The following is a 14,592-nucleotide window of genomic DNA, read 5'->3' as shown; positions in this document are numbered from 1 at the left end:
CTCACGACGGCCGCTAACACCCGGTAAACCCTAGAGGCAGATGCAGCGCCTAACGGTGGGGGGCCCCGGGGGGTGAGTGGATAAGTCTCACAACCACTGGCACAAGTGCCGAGAACGACCCCATTAGCTGCATCCATGTAGTATTTGTTACTTAGGCATAATTAAACCTACATGTAGATGAAAGTACTTTTCCCTGCGACACTTCTGGCATCTCTGGTCTCTAGTCTGCTCACGCAATCACAATTCTCGCACGTTTGTTCCACACTATTTTTCGCTTCAATTCGTGACCATTCTGGATGATCACTGCCGCTCCATTATTTTCATGACCGGAGTGCATATTGGGCTAACCTACACAGGTACATGACTGTACAGTGCTGGCAACTGAAATCCGACCCCTGAGCGACGCGTTCACATTCTAGCGGTCTCTAGTTTCGTAGTTTTACTATCCTGCGTTGGGTCTTTGCGATGTGAGCGCACCGCGCAGGTGCCGGATTTCAGTTGCCCCAGCACTGTACATGTGCATATCTAGGTCTGGTGATTCGCGTGTTTTGTCCTATTTCAAGTTTTCCCGAGTAAGGCCTAGCTAGGAGACATTCAATTATTCGAGGCTTAATTAACGTGGCCGTGTTATTTCCTCTCAATGCAATGTCGCTTTGCTGGGTCACTGGGCAGAATCTTTACTAAACGTTGGAATCAAAGAGAGTAGGTAGAGCAGCCTGATCCACTGGCTATCACAGGAGGTGCTAAAACCCTGATCGGTTGCATGGAACGGTAGAGCAAGGAGGGAGGGGGGGGGGGGTGATGAGAGTGTGCCTTATCGCCCTGCAGAGTAATACAGAATACCGTGAGTATATTTACGCTGCTTTGAATTATTTAGACAGTTGCAGCACGTCCTAAAACGCAGTTGCGCAAACCTGACGGCGAGCCAGTCATATCCGCACATCCCACAAAGTGCCAATCATTCAAAGACGCAAATCACTGCGTGATATCGAGTGATTTCTATTCTTCCCCTTTCTTTCTCTCTATCCTCTCTTTCGCTTTTTCTATGCATCTACACCATATCTCCCCTTTCTATGGCTCTCTCTTTGCATGTGTGTGTGATGAGAGGGGCCTATACATGGTGCGTAGTGCGTGGTGTGATTCTCTCTCTCTCCCTCTCTCCGTCTCTGTGTATGTGTGTCCCTCTCTCTCTCTCTCTCTCTCTAATTCTCTATCTATCTATCTATCTGTCTATCTCTATCTCTCTGTCTCTCTCTCTCTCTCTGTCTCTCTCTGTCTCACTCTCTCTCTCTCTCTGTCTCTCTGCTTCTGTGTGTGTGTCTCTCTCTCCCTCTCTCTCTCTCTCTCTCTCTCTCTCTCCTCTCTCTCTCTCTCTCTCTCTCTCTCTCTCTCTCTCTCTCTCTCTCTCTCTCTCTCTCTCTCTCTCTCTGTCTCTCTCTCTCTCTGTCTCTCTCTCTTTCCCTCCATCTTTCTCTTTCTCTTTCTCTCTCTCTTTCTCTCTCTCTCTCTCTCTCTCTCTCTCTCTCTCTCTCTCTCTCTCTCTCTCCCTCTCTCTACTTCTCTTTCTCTCTCTCTCAGTCTTTCTCTCTCTATCTGTTTCTCTCTCTCCTTCTCTCTCTCTTTCGCTCTCTCCTTCTCTCTCTTTCGCTCTCTCTCTATCTCTCTCTCTATTTCTCTCTCTCTCGCTCTCGCTCTCTCTCTCTGTTTTTCTCTGTCCTATCTCTATCTCTGTCTCTGTCTCTATCTCTATCTTTATCTCTCTCTCTCTATATATATATATCTGTTTTCTGATGATCGCTTAGTGCGTGAAACTCTGAGTAAAAACACTTCCTCTGTCCTTCTATTGTTTGAACCAGCTCTACCACTCGGTATTGAGCACTCTCTTGGACAGCCTGGAACCTCTCTGTTTTATATATATATGTAGGACTCAGTATAGAGTCCATGCACTATATGATGTCCAGCACCCTATATAGAGTCCATTGGTCCAAAATCCACTATACAGAGTCCAGGAGTCCACTCAGTTTTGATCAGCTTCATCCTGCCGCGCAATCCCCTATAAGGAGTACACTTTTTCTACAAGTCCCCTATTCACGGTCCAGGAGTCCAGTTTATCCAGTCACGCCGTCCTGTGTGTTGTGTCCGAAATTGAAGAGAACAAACACCTTTTCAGTTTTGCTTGCCTCGTGGCAGCGCATTCCTTTCTTCACTTCAGCCATGGCTGCCAGTTCTGCTGTGCAGTTGCTGACAGTAATCTGTCTCGAGGTAACCAAGGAGGATAAGGAGACGTTCAAAATCAAATCTGGAAAGCGTCTTGTGGTTCTCTGAAGACGTTTCATCAGTGCGCGGGATGAAAGCAGAAATTGCAGAACGAGAAAAGTTCCGCACAGTTCAAATCTGACGAGTCAGGTACCCTGACACTCTCTTTCGTTCGACGCCACAAGGATCCCCTGTTTGGCTGGCCATTACTGCCAGTAAGGCGTTTGAACGGTTTCATCAGAGCGAGGGATGAAAGCAGAAAGCGGAGAACGAGAAAAGTTCAGCACAGTTCCAATCTGACGAGTCAGATACACTGACACTCTCTTTCGTTCGACGCCACAAGGATACCCTGTTTGACTGGACAAGAGCTGCCTGTACCACCGTGTCAAAAGGCTGTCCAACTACATGGCAGGACGATGACTGAGGTAAGGAAGCTTTTACTCGTTTCGATTGGTTTGCTGTTTTGTCGTTATGCTTGAATTTTTTTCCATTTTCAAGGATCGTATCGCGTTTGTTTGATGTTGCTTGAATGAATGCCCTAAAAGTAATCAACCACTTCGTAATAGTCCTCAAGGACTGCAAGGACTTCGCATCAATCGTATATGATCGTCTAGCTATCATCAATTATTATTTTATTTCATGAGAAATGTATTTTTATCCCTGTGATAATTATGTGAACTCCACGACACTCTTCCTCTACTACTAGTACTAGGCTCTAGTATGATGTCAAATACAATGGGATCCACAAACGCAGTGCCAGTGTACTAGTAGTAGTAGTAGTAGTAGTAGTAGTAGGAGGAGGAGGATTTCTCGTATGCCGATGACAAGAAAAAGCTTCTCAAGCTAATACATGTACTCGTATTCCATGAAGTAACCGTTTTGATGTCACAAACATGACATTGTGTCAGTGAAACTGCCTCGTGACAACAAATCATTGCATTTCCATCTTGGGGAAGACTGACTGACGGCAACGCTGTACAGATTGTTCAAATCATCTCATTTCAATTTAGTTGCAGTGAAGTGAAACACTGTGTACACTACATGTATGGTGGTGTGTCTGTGCATCTTGAGTGTGCACAAACGATCTTACTGTAAGACATGTTATTATAACGAGTCGCAAATTTAACGATTGTCCAAAATTCATAGGTTAACGAGAAGATAATGTTAACGATCTTGCAGTATTCTGCCATATCCACACATAGCATAATATGAATCAGTACGGCCTCAACGGATCTTATTATAACGAAGAAATGTCATCCGTTAAAACGTTAGATTTGCTTCCTCGTAATATTATACATGTCTTACAGTATTCCTCGTATTGCTAATAGATTATTGTCCCCACCGTCACCTGTTCACAGGTCTTTGAGTGGATGGATTTTCATTGAGCATTACATTCGTTGAGAACTTGGTAGTTGTGTGCTTCTATGCATCATTACGGTAATACGCGTATCCTTGTGCTATCTATTTGTTGCAGGTGTGCTGATCTTCAGAAGATTGTGGAACTGAGTGCTGCTGAACTTTTGCATGGCCATGAGCAATGGTGAAGCTTGCTATTGCACTCTCAGCATGTCCTAGTATTATGCTGACTACTGCACTATGTTACTCTCTTACGCTACTACACGTATGTAAACGTGCGCGCATCCGCCCACGTATGCATTCGTTTCGTATAATTATTTGTTATCCCTCTTGACTTTACGTGTAAATGGGTGGACGTTTGCATGGCTGTTGGAGTTGCGTGTTTATTGGGTCTCTACTCTTTTCTTGGTGTTTTCCTGGCGTTGTATAAGTTTGTGTGTGTGTGTGTGTGTTTGTGTGTGTGCGCGTGCACAATAATTTGAAAACAAATAATTAATCCTTGGCTCTCCATTATTCTCTTTCGATTCTTGGTTTTTTTCTAGGTATTTTCTTGGCGTTGTGTGGGTATGTGCATGTGTGTGTGTGTGTGCGTGCACAATAATTTGGCAACACTACATGATTGAGATATTGTAATTTGCAGTGTCTGCGAAAAGACCACTTGATTTGAGGATGGTGTTTGTAGGGTTTTTCATGTAATGAAGTGGCTGCAGTGGCGCCTCAATACTTATTTTTTATCTTGAGAAGTGAATGATGTAAAGGATTAAAGGGAGAGGCCGTTTTCTGGTTAATATTCACTGCTTACAGCAGATCCTTTGTCTAATTTCGAACTCTGGATAGGGAATGCCTAATTGGCTGGACTTTATACAAGGAGTGTTGTCCACATAAAGACTCCTTATAGTTGATTTCAAAGTTTGGACTCCATACAGTTGATTTTGGACCAATGGACTCTATATAGGGGTGAAGCCAATTGGCTGGACTCTATACAGGGAGTGATGTCCATCTAAACTTTAAGCTCACAGTTGATTCCAAGTTTGGACTCTGTACAGTGGATTTTGGACCAATGGACTCTATATAGGGGTTGGACATCATATAGGGGCTGGACGCTCTACTGAGTCCAACATATATATATATATATACTCAATCTGCGGACAGCATGCTGTTTCGTTCTATATATATATATATATATATCTTATATTTCCGTCTTAGCTAGCTGGTGTTTGAGCAGCAATATGAGAGGTTACAACATTATACCTACCCGTATGCACCACTGCCAGCTATGGTGCCGAGGTGGAGACCCAGACAATGCAGTGAAGCTCCAAACATGAAGCAGGCAGGAGATAACACGGTAACCATGGTAACGAGTCCGAGTTGCAAGATCTAAGCACAGACGATCGCTTTTGTTATTGGCGTGGTGCACGAGGTGTAAAAAAGGAAAGAAAGTAAAGTTAGCCGAATTCGCGGCCGCATCACCTGACGTGTTTAGGAATACATCAAGCAAATACAGTCGCATCGGCGGGCCACCATTTGGCCCATATAACCTGAGTGTCGAATGCAGACCTCACAAGTGAGTCAAGGGAAAGGAGGCAAGTCATGAGTGGTACGCAAAGGGAACTCTTGTGCACTGCGCTCTGCCCATCATGCGGAATGAGTACTCTAGCAGGACAAGTCGCGTCCGTGTGTGACAGTGCTGCCGTCTACTTGAGAACGGTTTTATTCTTAACACCATGAAGTAAGAGTCAAAGCAAAAAGACAACCCAATTTCGGAAATAAATAGAACACTCAATTGAAATATAAAATTGAACGCAAAAGCTAAACACGAAATCGTTTTTTTCAGCGTGTAGTGGGAGCATGCGTGGCTCAATCTTCACATCAGGCAGTACATCCTGCAGTACGCCCGCCAGGAGGTCCCGAAGCTCGTTATGGGGAGTCGACGGATAGCTGCCGGTCGGGCACGTGAGGGCGTGGTGGGTGGTCATGGACTTCCCACAGACACAATGATCGCTTACACTATCCAGTGGCAGACCATATCGTATGTCGTCTACTGGTACCCATAGTAATGGGGCCATAGTAATTTTTCCTGGCGCTATCACTCCATTGCATTATCATGGACAGTGACAGTCCTAGATCCCTTACAGTCGCTCCCAACATGTCGTTTCGTTCAATACATGGTACCAAGCGCAAAACGCCTCGATCGCGCACGCCACCTGGCGCCAAGATGTATCCACTATCCAGGAAAGTCTGCCGAAAGTTCACTTGGACTGCAGCTGTGAGTAGTAACTCTGACGCTGGAAACGGAGAGCATGGTATCCTTTCGTTCTACCTGTGCCCTGATAGACACTTACGCTACACATACCATTGTCTCACGCAGACAATTGTCTCAAGCAGAGCATTGACAACAAGGAAAACTGAGCCGTGCTGTGGTCGCTCTCTGGCACAAGCGCGCGCACGAACACGCAGGCACAAGCAGGCAAGCGCGAATACCCAAACGCATCAAACAAATGCTAATGTCATCTTTCTGTTTACGGAATGAAGAAGAATTTGTTCTCTACGACAGCCGCGCACGTTCTGACTTCTATTCCACGCAAGACGTGTATGCCCGAAACCAGCGATAAGCACTCATCATTTCACCGCCCGCCGCTGACTGAGCCTGGAATAGAACGCTGGTACAAGACGCGAAAGTCCGAGAACATTCCCTCAGTTCCTTGCGACTGCTTCAACGCTCCACATCTACCTCTCCACTCCACAGTGAGTACAATTTTTCAACCTCCGTGTTCTATTTTATTTATATTTTTCAACTTAGCCCAGTACGACTACTACTGTGTTCACTTCGTCTTGGGAAAATTTCCACACTGGGGTGTTAGCCCGCCTCTCGGCATAATGAGTACAGCTCCCTAGAATCATCTCTGCCGAGTGAAGAGGACCCAAAACTTTTTTTATTGTTTTTTTTTATTTATTTTGTATTTCAAGGATTCACCAGGCCCCTTGATCTCGCCCTCTGTCCACGTGTGCTTGTTATCATCCTGAATTCGAATTGCTTCTAAAGCTCCCGTCTACTGTGTTTTGTGTGCAATCCCCTCAGGTTCTCATCGACCAAGCAAACCTTCCTCTCAACATGGACAGGGACTCTTCTACGACCTCCATCACGAAGATCACGAAAGTGGTCGAGACGGATGACGCCATTTATGTGGAGGAGACGACCATCACCGAATCCGAGTAGAGATATACACGTACTGCCTTCGATGATTGTATATAAGCCATCCGTGTTGTCGTAAGCCTTCGTTTTTCGTCATAGATATGTTGAGCGTAGTACACTTTACTCAACCCCCCCCCCCCCCCTCTCTCTCTCCTTGTGACTACCAACTACCGCATAGCATGTTTGAGGCTTAGCATTGAGCACCCTCTCGTTCATGTGATGCTCCATACTCTCATTCTTTTCACCGTGCAACGTACTCCTAGTTGATGGCCGGATCTCCACAATCATGTTCTTCTTGATCTTACCTTCCAGATGTCATTCAAAGTTATCTTGACGAACAGATAGAATTCAAAGCCTGAAAATTCCTTACCTTTCTGAGTGTGCCCGTTCATGACTGCATACAGAGTATGTGTGAGTGATCCCTATGTTGGTTAACTTTTCGCTGGTCACTTCGCTCTTCACAGAGCCATAGTTGGGACTACAAAAGCTCTCTCCCCAAACCCTTGTTCGATGTGAGCGCTTACACACCCCTTAGTAGCAAAGGAATGATGAGTTATTATAACATTAATTGTGTCTGCTGAGGACGCTTCATGGGCCAAACTCCTTTTTAGTTGCTAGCAATACACAGTAGATGCATCGTCTTGAATACAACCACTCGTTGATCACGATGGGTAAATAGTAATTACATTGTGCACTGAACTCTGTGCATGTCTACACCGTTCAGTGTTGAAGATGCAATCAACCAGCCACTAGTAATGGATATAGACCTTCCTTTAAATTGGTGTCCGAATCATATCAATACCTCTTGTCCCTCTGCAAAACGCGAACAAAACACACCACCACGCTCGCCACCACTCAGATGAGCAGGGGTTCTTTCTAGCACTGGTGCTAAGCCGCGGAAGTACGGTACTTCGGCGGTTCAGCACCAGTACTAGAAAGAATAGTTGCACCTGATCACTACACTTGTACTCCACTATCCATCTGACTCCTACTACTACAACAATACATGTCGAGAAAATGAGAGGTTGTCACGAACGAATTCGCCAGACAGGCAGTTTGTTTCCAGTGTTGGGAATGCACAGGCAAAACAGTACTATCATGTAGTAGATTTGGGCATGTACATAAGAATATAGAATGACACTTTCGCTTCAAAGATGAACTGTACGTAAGCTCAGCATGACACGTCAGGCGGTACACAGTATTCTACGCTCCTGCACACCCATTTCTGCAAGTAACTTTCAGTCAAGGAGATTTCGCTGGACCACAGCGACGGACTTCGAACTCCTGTCAAGGAAAACCTGCGCCTCGCACATGAGCGTTGTTGCGCGTGTGCCGTCCACGCTGTCAATGTTATTGCTGCATAGACGGGTGTTTGACATGTTCAGACATTGGTAAGCCACGTACATAACTCGTTGCCTTCTTGTACATGATAGATGCACTGCACACGTACCCCTACATGAACACGTAGTTGGCAAAAATTGAGGGTAGTTCTCCGTCATGCTTATCAGTTAGAGCTGGTTACCAATATGAGAATGCAATCGCACAATGTACCGCCACGCCATCCAGAAGCTTGCAGTGTTCTTTGCGCGTGGAGCCATTACGTCTTCATAATCCCTTCATACGTTTTCAACACATATTTGTTGTAGTCTTGCCCAACACGGCAAGCGTAATAACGCAAAGTCATTACTGTCCTACCCATCCTCTTCGGGCACAGCACCTTGAACTTTCCACACGCACAAATGTTGGTGAACCGGAAAATCTACTGCGCGTGTTGAGATGGAGTCTAGAGATTGCGGGGATGGGATTCCAGGCCTCCCACACCTGGCCGCGGGTACCCATGCCCCACGCTGAATGATCTCAGTAAGCCTGAAAGGTGGACGCCGGTCATCATGGGTTATATGACTATAAATCCGTCCGTGCGGGGGAGAGAATGATCACTTGTTCGCAAACCTTCGTGGCTGTTCTTGTCCGTTTGTCGCTTCGCAAAAAGGTAAATGTTACTAATTCGTAACACTGTGAACGTAACAATATTTTATACTTGTAGTGATAACACGGAGTCCTAGTTCACGTGTGTCGCCGAAACTATGTTTATGCGGATGAATGCCCATGTGTTTTGTGTCACTGTTTGTGAGGGAGGAGGAGGGGGGGAGGGGGGGCGTTTGTGCGCATGCGATAGCGCTAATACTGTGCCATTATTTCTCTCGGCGTGGAGGTCAATGCGCACCCTTCGATCTGAGACGTTCAGTTCAGGCATTTGTGTCAGTGGCGCTGGGAGGTAGTTGTGTTTTAATTTGTTAATTGATGCTTTGTGTTGTGCTTCATCCGAATGGTAGCAAAGAGTAGCTGGAAGGAGCAACATGTTTATACTCTACCCATTGTACTCTTTTGCTTTAGAAAGCAATGCCAATTTTGTGGCACTGTGTTGCAAGAAGTCGGACGATCTGTTGCTGTTCAAGTCATTCGTCTTCAATATGTTAACCTGTCTGTGTTTGTGTGTGTGCTCGTGTGCGTACGTGTGTGTGGTTGTGCGTGCGTATTTTTGTCTGCGTGCGTGTGCGTGTGTGTGTGTGTGTGCTTGTTTCTCTGTATGCAGTATCAGTACTATTCGCTGTCATCAGCCAACTTCGCTCAAAATGGATGGAGTTTCAGTGTCCCAAACGACCGTCACCAGGATTGTTGAGACTGATGATGCAGTCTACATTCAGAAAACAACGGTAACTGAAGTCGAATAGAGAGGGCAGCGTGATGCGTCGGCATTCTTCCTGGAGAATATAGACTTGGCTATCATGATTGTAGATAAAACCCGTTATAGCCCTGCTACTTTGACCCCTATGATTACGTGTGTACGCAGTCGGTCCTTTAGTAGATTATAAGGTGCCTAAGCACTGAGTTCCACGATGATACAATTGCAATTATCATGATGTTTTGAACACCTCTTTCTCTTTTTGTGGATCATGTGCACACACATTTATATCTCCATCTAGTCACTTTGACAACCGTCTTTTTCTCGTTATTGTCTAATAGTCATCGCTGATTTCAATCATTCGAAAAACTCATTTCGATGGACCACAACGTTATGTGCTTGAATGGGCGTATGAGAGATTTGCATGATCTAGATTGGGGTGCAGACAATTAATATAAATACTTGGCTCTGCGCTGCATTGAGTCTTTTTGCCAAGATGTGCAATTCAAAGCACTTTCTATCGCAAAGAACTTGCCGAGTTGCACGTTGTGTTGCTTTGAGCTGAGTATCATGTTTCCCGATTTGTCCTACTGGCCAGTGTTCACTGATTCGGGTATTGGATAGTCGTCCTGGGCCTTCCCAGTGCCTTGGGTGCTCTCTCACACTTGTAGATGAACATGCATGCACTCCTAGTATTCCTGTTACCTTAGTTCCGTGTGCCGTCCCAGCCTGGTATCGGCCACTGAGACATAGGGGTTGATTTTCACATGGTAGCAACGTACCTGTACCAACAAAGATGCTTTTCAGTCAAGCAATTCAATGATTGTGCACAGCCAACACACCTGAATTTCTAGAAGCGGACCAGTTTTGGCACCATTGCAAAAAAAAGAAGGTAAAAACACATACCGACCCGAAACTAGTTGCTTCTTCGATGATAAGAAGAGGTTGTCGCCATTTCGGGGAGCGACGCACAAATTTCCCTTCTTTGATCATGTTGTGGATTATACAAAGGGTAATACGTGCAGTGTGCAGCTACATCATCAGTTCAGTTGGCCTGTATGTAATGACACCGTGTGGTATCGTAAGCGCCAGTGTTGCAGTCATTATAAACCCATGGTAAAAAACATAGTTATGATGATGTCATTCACACAAACTCATGCCAATGATATGGACGAAATCTATGACGCGTTCTTTACGGCTGAACATTCCTTATAATCGTCCATTGGGACTGGACACTGAACAACGAACAAACCGGTTTTCCTGGTTCGACGACCACAGATTGTCATGATTACCTAATGTGAATAGTGCTTTCGTTTGTCTCCATGACCACGAAGTCGCACCCTGAACCTGTCAGTGAATGCAATGCGACGAAGCCGGAAAATTCACAACACCTTTTACAGCCTATTGGGTGCGAAAGGCTAATGTGACCTTTATCGGCGCGGCCCCTATCCGACGGTGCTGCCTTGTGCTCTTCGCACTCGGTAGAGCGGCTACAGGCCTGAACGCTGCTGCGAAAAAGCTGCGTAAAATACACTATAAACGCTTGGACCGTTGGGGTATGTTCTCAGTTCATCGCGAATCTTCTCCGTCTGAGTTCCCCGCTAACGCCCAACAAGGTACGTCCAGCCAGAGTATTGTACTTTGCGATTGCTGTGACCTTCTTTGCTAGTACTCATGCAATCACACTGTATGCACACAGAGACAGTCAATTTCCCAGTATGTACATCTACATACATGCGTTCATTTCTACTAGTTTGGTATGCTCTAATGAAGGCGGCACCGAATTTCGGTGACTGGGTTTAGATTTGGTTGCTTGGGTGTTTATCACGTAACGTTCTATCACGTAACGTTCTATCACGTAACGTTCTATCACGTCTCTTATGTTGCTGCACTCTTGTACGAGGACTACGAGCAGTGTGTGAGAAGTAAATTCTTTATGGAGTTGCTGCGCATCTCCCGGTTACCCTATTTTAAAATTCACTCCAACGTATAGCGTTTACACTGCTTCGATCAACATTGCAAATTCCATGTACTGTGCGTTGTTTGTGTGTGTGTGTGTGTGTGTGTGTGTGTGTGTGTGTGTGTGTGTGTGTGTGTGTGTGTGTGTGTGTGTGTGTGTGTGTGTGTGTGTGTGTGTGTGTGTGTGTGTGTGTGTGTGTGTGTGTGTGTGTGTGTGTGTGTGTGTGTGTGTGTGTGTGTGTGTGTGTGTGTGTGTGTGTGTGTGTGTGTGTGTGTGTGTGTGTGTGTGTGTGTGTGTGTGTGTGTGTGTGTGTGTGTGTGTGTGTGTGTGTGTGTGTGTGTGTGTGTGTGTGTGTGTGTGTGTGTGTGTGTGTGTGTGTGTGTGTGTGTGTGTGTGTGTGTGTGTGTGTGTGTGTGTGTGTGTGTGTGTGTGTGTGTGTGTGTGTGTGTGTGTGTGTGTGTGTGTGTGTGTGTGTGTGTGTGTGTGTGTGTGTGTGTGTGTGTGTGTGTGTGTGTGTGTGTGTGTGTGTGTGTGTGTGTGTGTGTGTGTGTGTGTGTGTGTGTGTGTGTGTGTGTGTGTGTGTGTGTGTGTGTGTGTGTGTGTGTGTGTGTGTGTGTGTGTGTGTGTGTGTGTGTGTGTGTGTGTGTGTGTGTGTGTGTGTGTGTGTGTGTGTGTGTGTGTGTGTGTGTGTGTGTGTGTGTGTGTGTGTGTGTGTGTGTGTGTGTGTGTGTGTGTGTGTGTGTGTGTGTGTGTGTGTGTGTGTGTGTGTGTGTGTGTGTGTGTGTGTGTGTGTGTGTGTGTGTGTGTGTGTGTGTGTGTGTGTGTGTGTGTGTGTGTGTGTGTGTGTGTGTGTGTGTGTGTGTGTGTGTGTGTGTGTGTGTGTGTGTGTGTGTGTGTGTGTGTGTGTGTGTGTGTGTGTGTGTGTGTGTGTGTGTGTGTGTGTGTGTGTGTGTGTGTGTGTGTGTGTGTGTGTGTGTGTGTGTGTGTGTGTGTGTGTGTGTGTGTGTGTGTGTGTGTGTGTGTGTGTGTGTGTGTGTGTGTGTGTGTGTGTGTGTGTGTGTGTGTGTGTGTGTGTGTGTGTGTGTGTGTGTGTGTGTGTGTGTGTGTGTGTGTGTGTGTGTGTGTGTGTGTGTGTGTGTGTGTGTGTGTGTGTGTGTGTGTGTGTGTGTGTGTGTGTGTGTGTGTGTGTGTGTGTGTGTGTGTGTGTGTGTGTGTGTGTGTGTGTGTGTGTGTGTGTGTGTGTGTGTGTGTGTGTGTGTGTGTGTGTGTGTGTGTGTGTGTGTGTGTGTGTGTGTGTGTGTGTGTGTGTGTGTGTGTGTGTGTGTGTGTGTGTGTGTGTGTGTGTGTGTGTGTGTGTGTGTGTGTGTGTGTGTGTGTGTGTGTGTGTGTGTGTGTGTGTGTGTGTGTGTGTGTGTTGCTTGGCTTGATCTGCGCCTGACAGCCTGTCCACCCGTCGCGTCGTAACTGCCAGCCAGGATGGAGCGCGAAGAGACAAAGACCACGATCAGAGTGGAGACTGAGGATTACGTCTATCAGCAACAGGAGACGACCGTGCGGATAACCACCTCCGATGACGACTAGTGCTGCCTTCTAGTGCGTGTACGTGTACGTGTACGACTAAATCAAAAGTACATACATAGACATGGAACCCCTTACTCTTGGTGTATGTCATAGGTTGGATTTACTTCACGGTCCTGCACAATACTACGCGATATGATCACAGGGGTAATATACAGGTTCACGACGGGACCATGATCTCACATTCCCGTTTCTCGGTATTCAAACGTGTCTTAGCGATCCATCCATTTTTTGTATCTCCACCCTCACGAATCTGTACGTATCTTTGTCTGGCTGTCCATTAGCCAATCATGTCAGAATGATAATACAAATCCGTTGATCCCCGAACTGCCCAGCGTGCTCCTTGTGCATAGACAGAGGTTAGGGTGCAGCAAACTCAAGAGAGGATTCAGTTGTCTGGTAATTGCTGTGCCGCATGGCACTCGGAGTTGCAACGAACCTGAGTGCCCTTTGCTAAATCTCCTAAGAACGGATCTGCTGAGCTTCGTTACAACGGCAATTGCCTTCCAAGTAGTGTCAATGGTGGGGTAGTGCACTCGCATGCTTTGTATGCCTCTCGTTATCAGGATCATGCATATTATTCTGGGTTGAGTACGCTGTTCGCAGTTGGCGTGGCCCTGGGTATTTTATTTTCCATTTTAATGGACATACCAATACGAAGAGTGGAAGCCAAATAAAAATAAAGTACCGCAATGGCTATGTAGCCTGTATGCACTGTTTTCTTTTTTTTTTCTTTTTTATACACGAGCCTCTTGAACGGGCAAATTAAATACGCTACATGAGCTGTGCTGGTGAGGTGCGGTGTACCACCGCGACCAAAGCCTAGAAAGGTCTCGCGGTCAAGTACATTATACGGTAGCTGGCTAGAAGGAGCACGAACAAGGAATCTTGCTACCCATAGGTGCTGCCTTTTTGCATGCAAAGTAGCACAATCAATCAAAGCACAGGACAGGTCGTTAGTGTTGCTTGTCAATCCTATTACACTAATACAGTCAACTTCGCTTATAACGACTGCGGATATAACGACAATTCGCGAAAAACGACAGCACTTCCATGCCCAGAGCAAAGTCCCTTCCAACCGTAATACATACAATGAGACTTCGGGTATAACGACACTTCGCGAATAAGGACACTTTTTTTTGGATGCCCCGCCGAGTGTCGTTATAAGCGAAGTTGACTGTACATGTAGATGTAGATTGCTTATCCAGGCCGTTCCGTTACTTTGAAATGTTCCTAACACACATACAATGTCATGTTGATGGGTAAAGGCCAGGGAGTAGTAAAATACTCCCTGGTAAAGGCCATAGATATGGCATAATGCTGGCATCACTATTTCCACAACGAGTGACCAAAGAGTAGTAATATTTCCACTGCATTAAACTCACCCAGAGGGTGCACGCTCGGTAGACCGAAGTGACCATAACTTCAGGGTCCGGATTACCGAGGTTGTGAGTGTATTTCGATCCGACTGCCTACCTGTACTGAGTTAGTACAGACGGCCCTGCACGGCGCTGCACGGCGCTGCACACTGTCCTAGTGTCAATCTCATGTCAACATCACTTGCCA

At 46.1% G+C, this 14,592-nt stretch overlaps 3 long non-coding RNA genes across 3 annotated transcripts; all 3 read left to right on the top strand.

Moving 5' to 3' along the window:
* The first annotated feature begins 6,008 nt into the window (after positions 1-6,008).
* On the top strand, positions 6,009-7,174 carry LOC135812170 (uncharacterized). The gene is made up of 2 exons (XR_010552769.1): positions 6,009-6,357; positions 6,692-7,174. It is a non-coding gene; the product is annotated as an uncharacterized LOC135812170 (long non-coding RNA).
* A 1,029-nt stretch (positions 7,175-8,203) lies between these two features.
* LOC135812158 (uncharacterized) lies at positions 8,204-9,877 on the top strand. Its single transcript, XR_010552767.1, has 2 exons — positions 8,204-8,795; positions 9,399-9,877. It is a non-coding gene; the product is annotated as an uncharacterized LOC135812158 (long non-coding RNA).
* Positions 9,878-10,921: 1,044 nt separating this feature from the next.
* On the top strand, positions 10,922-13,353 carry LOC135812157 (uncharacterized). Its single transcript, XR_010552766.1, has 2 exons — positions 10,922-11,104; positions 12,890-13,353. It is a non-coding gene; the product is annotated as an uncharacterized LOC135812157 (long non-coding RNA).
* Positions 13,354-14,592: the final 1,239 nt, after the last annotated feature.

This window comes from Sycon ciliatum, chromosome 3 (genome assembly GCF_964019385.1).
Source record: "Sycon ciliatum chromosome 3, ocSycCili1.1, whole genome shotgun sequence".
NCBI lineage: Eukaryota > Metazoa > Porifera > Calcarea > Leucosolenida > Sycettidae > Sycon > Sycon ciliatum.
Note: the sequence above shows the minus strand (reverse complement) of the source record. Positions and strands in the feature narration are given on the sequence as shown.